Here is an 8,588-nt window from a genome sequence, read left to right on the forward strand (position 1 = left end):
TACCATTTGTTATCTGTGTATATTATAAAATGTATTCATTATTAACTTATACCTTTTGGTGGGTGGTGAGCGCATTTGGTCACGATTCCCAACAATTTATTATTTTTTAGTCCCTGTAGGGATATAATTTTCCTTTAAAGTTAATAACATTAAGATGTCCTACAATTAGAGTAAAATTCAGTACCCTATGCACTGGTATTGCTTTGACTTTTCCTTTTACAAAAAAACAGCAGTACTAAAATAGAATGTGATGATACCTTAAATTGCTTTGTTAGCAGTGGCTAACAAAGCTGGACAGTGGTCCTTCCATGGTTTTGTTGTTCCAATGCTGTCATCTCATTGCAATTTTTAAGTAATATGTAACTTGTTTTTGGCTGATATTATCATGGTAGAAATAAGCCTCAATAAAGAAAAGAAAAAATGTGTATAAAAACGTTATATTTTTTTTGCGTTCTTTTTTCTCGCTACTGGGACATTGCAAAACTACCCACTTATGATTTGGTGTTGTCAGCATAAAAATCAGTTGTATTTCGGATTTTTACTATTTTTGGACAGACTTTAATATTTTTTGTAATATTATCATTGACATATTAATACATAAACATGCCCTGAGCCCTCAAAATCGATGACACTTAACTCATGTCCAAACGCTCAGCCAGGCCCAAGGCATATTTAGTCATTTTTCGACCGCCAGCTAGGCGTGACGTTTAGAATTGAAACAAAAATGCATACTTTTGCCATGAAAACGTGTAAAAACCTTTTGGATAAACATAGCAAAAAAGATTGTTTAACTTTTCATCGGTAAATATTTGTTCATGAGTGATTAACATTAGCTTAAAACAATTGATATTTTAATATGTATTTTATTTTATTATTATTATAATTTTTTTGTTTTTTTACAAAATGCATAAGAGGTAAAAGAGAGTATTCAAAAAATACAGAGTAATTACATAGCAGTGAAATACATTTTAACAGTAAAAATAGTGAACAAAAAAAAATCCCACAAAGACATGGTCTGTTCGTGGGTAAACAAGAAATGTTAATGAATTTTTTGCTCTTATAATAAATAGACAGGTATAATATTTTTGTGTAATATAAGAGAAAAGAAAATATTCTGTAAAAGATTAGAAGGTGCTTTTTTATTTTAGAGTAATTAAAAAAGGAAATAAAAATATAAAAAACACAAAAATATTCCTTATTATTAAAGGGCAACATAGAAAAAAAGAGTTAATATCTTTAGTTTGAATCTAGGAAAGTGCGTGTTTTTTCAAAATGAAAATTTTGAAAGTTTGGGATCAATGAAATAATGTCGAACTACACCTTGTGGCGCAATTGCGAAGATCTTCTTAGTTACAGTGATGCACTGATAGGAATACGTTTTTAAAATGTAATAAACGTGAGTTAATACTATATTTGCTTTCCCCAAAATCCTGTGAAAAGAAATAAATGCGTCGAAATTAAGAGAAATTTAAGGATATAATGTGATTGGGGTCCACCAAAAACGAATGTTGATTTTTAACGTTAAAATACAAACTTTTTTGAACCAAAAATGAGTATCCTCGAATTTTAGTAGCATACGCATGATAGTTGAATGCAGCCCTGGTGTAAATAAACAAACTTAGTAACTATGGGTGCATTTTCGTGTCACTACTTTTAAAAAACATTTTACTCTCTCTTTTATATGTCAATTTAATTTAACAATATATATATATTTTTTTTTTAATTTTAAAATTTTAATTTTATTTTTTGCACAACAACAGGCCAGGAGGCCCAATTACAGATGTGAATCACATCACAGAACACCCAGGCTTGAGAAAAATCACATTTATTTTTTTGAGTTCTCACCGGGAATCGAACCCGGAACCTTCCATGTGTGAGTCAAGCGTCTTGACCACTACACCACGGAGGCCACCTTGTTATTATAATATTATTGTCATCTGCTCCCGGCGATACATTTGGTGTACCAATGCAGTGCCTGATGCTCCATTGCGTGCGGATAAAGGTTTAATAATGATGATTTACATCGAGATATTTCGAAATTACTGATCATATTTACGTACTGACAAATTGAATATAAAAAAAAAATTGTCCTCCAAGAATGAACTAACTTTCATTTTTACCTTAAAAATATCTGTTTTTCAGTAACAGCGAAACTGACCATGCCTGGACGCACAAAAAATACAGTTTTTTATGTGAAATATAACCAGAACCCTGAACTAGACTTGATAACTTACTTGCAGGTAAAAATCCTGAAAAGAAAAATCAAGTGGAGGCAAGTTCACTCATAGTGTAGTGGCTGGCGCATTCATCTACCATGCTTGAAGTCCTGAGTACGATTCCTGGTAGGATGGGCATGAAATATTGGTTTTAAAGGTGGTTTTGCACTGCAATATTTCATTGTTCTTAATCTGGCACCTGAATTGTAAAATTGATTCACCTTACCTTCAATGCAACATAAATGATTCAGATACATTCTAAAACTTAAAAAATCTGCATTAAAATAATATTTACTGTAACAAAGTCAAATGAATTCTCAACATGGTATGTTGCTCATCATATTTTTTATTCTAAATAGTATGTATCAAAAATTTCAGGTATAATAATAAATATATTGTATCAAATGTGACATTATTATGTATATGTACGTATCTTCGTAATTTGTCATTGCACAAATTGGTAAGGTTAAAAAAACCAGTAAATTAAATGAACACAGTGAAATGGTTAATATGTTTTTTATTTCCTCTATAAGTATAATATAATGTAATATAAATCCTTACTTCTGGACCTTACAACTGGAAATGTAATTTTGAAACAACGCAGATTGTTTTGGTAAAATTTTCTAGAGTATCAATGTTTATGCTCCATGAATTACAACATTTCTCATCTAAACAAATGGTACTATGTAAATTACACAGGTTATGTTGCAGTCTTTAAATTAAATTATATTCTTTATAAAACAAAAATATTAACGGTTAGGGAAGGTCTAAGTAATTTCAAAGATTCCGTACATCGCCTACAAGGAAATAATATCATATGACATTTTTGAACAATTTAATTAAAATTTAGTAAAATTTGAGCCATCTTACATCTGTAGTCGGTTAATTTTCATATGAAATTAAACTATTGTACAATAATATTTTGAGTATTACCAAATGTTGATAGACAAGGCAATGAAAATGTTGGTGGACAATGTTAATTTTTACTCTCTTTAAAATGTCCATCCGATGACTTTAGTTGAGGAAATATGGATGTCCAAACATAGGCAGAATGGTGAAAGTTACAGTGTGTAAAGTGGCCATTTAAACAAGCCGATGACAGGCCCTGTAAATATCTAGACTTCTATATTCCCTCTCAAAAATGATTTTCCTCTCTGTCGCAATAAAAAAAAATATATATTTACATTGAAAAGAGGCCAATTTTTTCCAAGACATAATATTATGTAGTACTAAACAAAATCTCATATGGATGTTTTAGAATTGAAACTGTTTACTTAAACACTTCCCAACAACTCTATAAAAGACTTAAGAAGATTTTAAAAATATAAAAAATCTGTATGCAATGAGGAACTTCAGCCCTACGGGAAACTGGAAATAGTAAAAATATTTTCTTGTGCGAGGTAAAAATTAGACCATTAAATTGTAAGGCAAAATTTCTTGAAAATGTACAAAAAAAATTATGAAAAATATTTTAATAAAAATGCACTACTTTGATCGACGTCACTGGTTCATATGAACCAACCAATGATATGATAGCTGTGAAAGATATCCGGTTGGCTTACCGTCAACGAACCAATCGGAAGAACTAACAGAGAACAATCTCTGACGGCACACGTGGAGTTATTTCAGAAATACAAAACTTTAAAAAATCATAGCGCTGATAATACGATACATATTTTTTGAATATTTTTTGGGCTTAGTTTAATAGTCTATTAACAAATAAAAAAGACGCTGAACTTTCTCATTGGACTGGATCTATTATAGAAAAAAGCACCAACAGACAGAAGTAAATATATTTTTCAATATCTTTAATCAATAATTTCTAGTGTGGGAATACCAGTAGTTAAATATTGCTAAGTACATCCAAATCAAAGAATGATATATCGTGGAGTAATTACTACAACTAGGTTACTTCAAAATCAGCATTTTTTAGTAAACCATTTCTTTGTATCCTCCTCCTTGGATGCTACAAATAGGCAAGTTGTGATTCATTAAAACCATACTATAATGATTTGAATGCATGACTCGTCTATTTACAAATGCTACAGCATTCATGGAGGAGGATAAAAAAAGTGTTAGTGAGCAACTCACAAATGCTGACTTTAAAGTTACCTAGTTGTAGTAATTACTCCGCGATATGTACCTTTATATAATGTATATAATTAAAATGTTGAGATTTTTCAAATGGCTCTTATTATATTTCTATGATGTTTAAGTCTATTTGAAGTTTGGAATCTTTTTATGCTTTAAAAATATTAAAGTTAAAACAAAACAAATGGCCTTCATGTGCCGCATATCAACAACGAACTTGTATAAAAGTTTTTAACATATTTATACATTTAAAAACTTATTGAGTTTTAAGGCACAAAATTTATCAGCAAAACATTGAAAGTGTACAATATGAAACAATTCTAATTAAATACTACATTATTATACTATTTTTACTGTGATCACAAAAATATTGAAAGAAAATATTTATGTCTTGAAATATGTTTACTAATACAATATTGCCTATCGAATATATTGAAATTAATTACACATTTCTGTAATAAGTTTTTTTACACAAAGAACATAGACACATATTTAGCTTTTATTCTGTCTTTGATGGCACATAAATTAATGCCTTTTCAAAATAAAAATATTTAATACAAAATGTGGAAACTTATTTACATTTTTTGTGTTGTATATTTTACATTGTACACTACTGCATATTTAAAACAGTGTGGTAACGGTTTTATCTCGGTTGAACGAAGAAGTTCAGTGCTACACGAAATTGGATATAAAAAATATTTTCTTAAACGTGGTAAAAATTAGAGCATTTAATTGTACTGCGAAGTTTCTCTAAAATGTATGAAAACAATAATAAAAATGATCTGCTTTAAATGAGGTCACAAATTCTCCTAAATTAACCAACAATAGAGTGTTGTGATAGTCTTCCGGCTTCCGGGAAGCTAATCCATCAATCAGAACAAATCAGAGTAGATAAGTGACGTCACGTACAGAGTGATTAAAAAATTGCAAAACTTAAAAAAATCATAGAGATGATAATATGATACATAAAAAAAATTGGCTGAGTTTGATAGTCTTTTATCAAATAAAAAAAACCACTGAACTTCCTCATTGTAAATAATTTGTACATACATAGTTATTGCGATAATTAACATGGTGGTTATACTTGCTGATTTAAGCCTTTCTAACTGATATGCTGATTGAAACTTATTTTAGATGCAGTTTTGTTACACATGTTTAACTCTTTAAAAAACATAAAAATACAATTTAAAAAGTTAAATATTAACTATGCATAGGTCTATTGAATAGGGTTCATGGTCAAAAGATGCTAAATTATATTAAAATAGATTTAATGGTGTAAATACAATTATTAAAAAAATATTGTTAAATTATATCTTAACATTTTATTTTGGTATGTATATATGTATTTTATATTTGTTGACTTTTTTTGATAAGGTAACCATTAAAAAATAGAACTGTTACTCAAAATAGTACTACTGGTCATATACCCTTCAACTAACTATACAATGTAAATTTCATGTTCTGCCAAACATTTTATTTGAATAGATAAAAACCCAACGTGTTGTGTTAAAGTTTAAGATCACAATATTAAAATCTTTTAATTCTCAATGTTTTTAGTAAATATCAGTTTTAAAAAAAACTCAAAATCAACCAGCATCATATCTCTATTAGGCAAAAAAAACATACATATTTACATATTATTACAAAAAAATTAAGATATGCTTTTAAAATAAAAAATGAGATTAATCTTTAAAGTTTTATTTCCCTTGACAAATGCAAGCATTTAAATAATAATAATAATAAAAAACAGTGACATCAATTGAGACATTATGTATTATATTTGTTTTTTCACGTGTGTTCTATCACATCCATAATAATACATATATCAGGCATTTACATAAATATTTATATTAGTAATTCGATTCTGTTTTCACCTCATGAAAATAATAAATTTAAGATAATCATACTTAAGGGTGCACAATTATCTTTAAAAAATACTGTAGTGTCATCAAAAATAATAAACAATTAACAAATAATATAATTTTTAATGTAGGAAAGTTTTCAGTAAAAACTATTGAAGCTAGAAATATGCGACATAATTTGTTTTGGTCCTAGGATTGGGGATATATTACCAAGAAACATATTTTAATAAAATAATGTGACAGGATTGGTATCAGATAAATTATTAAAACTATTTTAAGCAAATAAAGACTTAAATACCTATGTAATGGTTTTAAAATTAAATAATGGTCTCAAAGATAATAAAGAACAATAGGTCTAACAAGTATAAAATACAATTGAATTTTGATTTACCAAGAATGAATCGCTATCACGGGAGTTGTTGACAAAATAAAGACACAATTTTTTATAGATATTAAAAAATCGAACTTTATACATACATACGATTATTAAAACTACGGTCATATTTTGTCTATGTTTAGGTGCCTTCAACTGCTGTCATCACTATTAACATAAATACAATGAAATATTTTAAATTGACTGCAGAAATGATAAAAGAAACGTTTTTCGATGGGTACAGATTCTGAGCATTGAATAACTTTACAGTTAAAAGATTTTTTTACATAATTATCTACATCATATTACCAGATTGATAAACTATTTTGAGCATTTACTCGGTAAATCAAGAATCAACTGCAGTAAAACACACGCCACTATACTGAAGGCTTAACTTTTCTTAAAAACTTATTTAGATTTTTAAGTAAAGTTTTCCACGTAATAATAAAGGTATAATATAATACGTAATTGTATAATGATTTGGTGTATCACTCTTATCTATGTAACTATCAACTATTTTCCATACTCTAAATAAATAATGTCTTGATAAGTATGGATTAGTGGTGTGATGAATCAAACTACGTATGTATTATATATTATATTTCGAGAGAAAAAGATGCACTAACCATATATGTAGCTACCGAATAACGAACATGAAACAAAATATACACATTCAAGTATAACAGAAATGGTACAAGATATTTGAAAAAGTAAAAAAAGATTATTTTATAGGTGCATATCAGACTTACGTCAAGGTAAAATCAAATTGAATTCCCTATCAATATTTCAATTACTATGCATATTAATTTGACCTTAAATATAATTTGTTTATGGTATGTGTATACTATATAATTAAAATAAGTTTTTAAATTATAATGTTATCTCAGTTTAAATTGCCAATAAAAATATCTTATCATAAAATTTAAATTTGGACCAGGTTTTTTGTTATACCTGAATAAAAATGTAAAAAAGAAATATAATTTATGCAGTAAAACTAGGTGACGTAAATGAAAATAAAAAAGGGGAGAAATCTTATAATTAAATCCATAAATGATTTCAAAAACAATTTTTTTGTACTACTCTTTCTTGGAATATTTTTATCATTAAAATTTCAGACTTCAAAAAAATAAGATAGACAAAATACTTATAGAAGGTAAACAATCTTATTACATATAACACTAATACTAATATTTTCTTTGTTATATTTTTGCTTTGTACTCAATTGAAAATAATTAGGTATGCCTAATATACTTTTTTATGAAACAAACAATCTAATTTTTTATTTTTTTTAATGAACCCAGTATATATTTAGAAAATATTAAAAGATAATTAAATTTAATGAAGAAAAAGGTTATAAAAGATATGATCTAAAAGGTTATTTATAAAAAGTTGTTACTTTATACTATTGTTAAGTATAATTTTATTTTGGTATGGTAATTTGATGGATGAAAAAATATTTTATTTAATTTTTTCATCTGAAGGTTTCACTGCTACACTGTATAATATACAATACTGTATATATACAGTGTGGCAGTGAAATACTGTATATATTTCAGTGAAATACAGCAGTGAAATACTGTATACAATACTGTATATATATGTAATCCTAAGTAACCCAATTTGATATAAGATACCCCTTTTAGTTTAAAAATAAAGTCAGAAAAGTGTACCAATGTGGCAAACTGTTATTAAATTGAAAGAAGGTGATGATTTAATATGTCAAATTCGATCCACAGAATATTAAAAAATACAAAGCCCTTCTCATTTAACCCTTTATTACTCAACTTCTCTAAAATAAAAAACACCAGGTGTATTGATAGGTTTCTGCAAATAATGAAACACATATTTTTTAGTTTTTCAAAATGAAAAAACGGTAGAAAATTTGAGTGTGACATATTATGTTACAATGCCTCAAAGTATTCTCAATCGTCAAAGAAATATGAACTATGTTTAAATAACTGTTTTGCTTATTTTAACGAAGTAATGTACTAAACAAAATATGTACTAAATAGCAGTTATAAATATTTTTTAATATTTCAAATATGT

Source organism: Micrasema longulum, unplaced genomic scaffold (genome assembly GCF_059751315.1).
Source record: "Micrasema longulum isolate JH-2025_06_02 unplaced genomic scaffold, ASM5975131v1 h1tg000371l, whole genome shotgun sequence".
Taxonomy (NCBI): Eukaryota; Metazoa; Arthropoda; class Insecta; order Trichoptera; family Brachycentridae; genus Micrasema; species Micrasema longulum.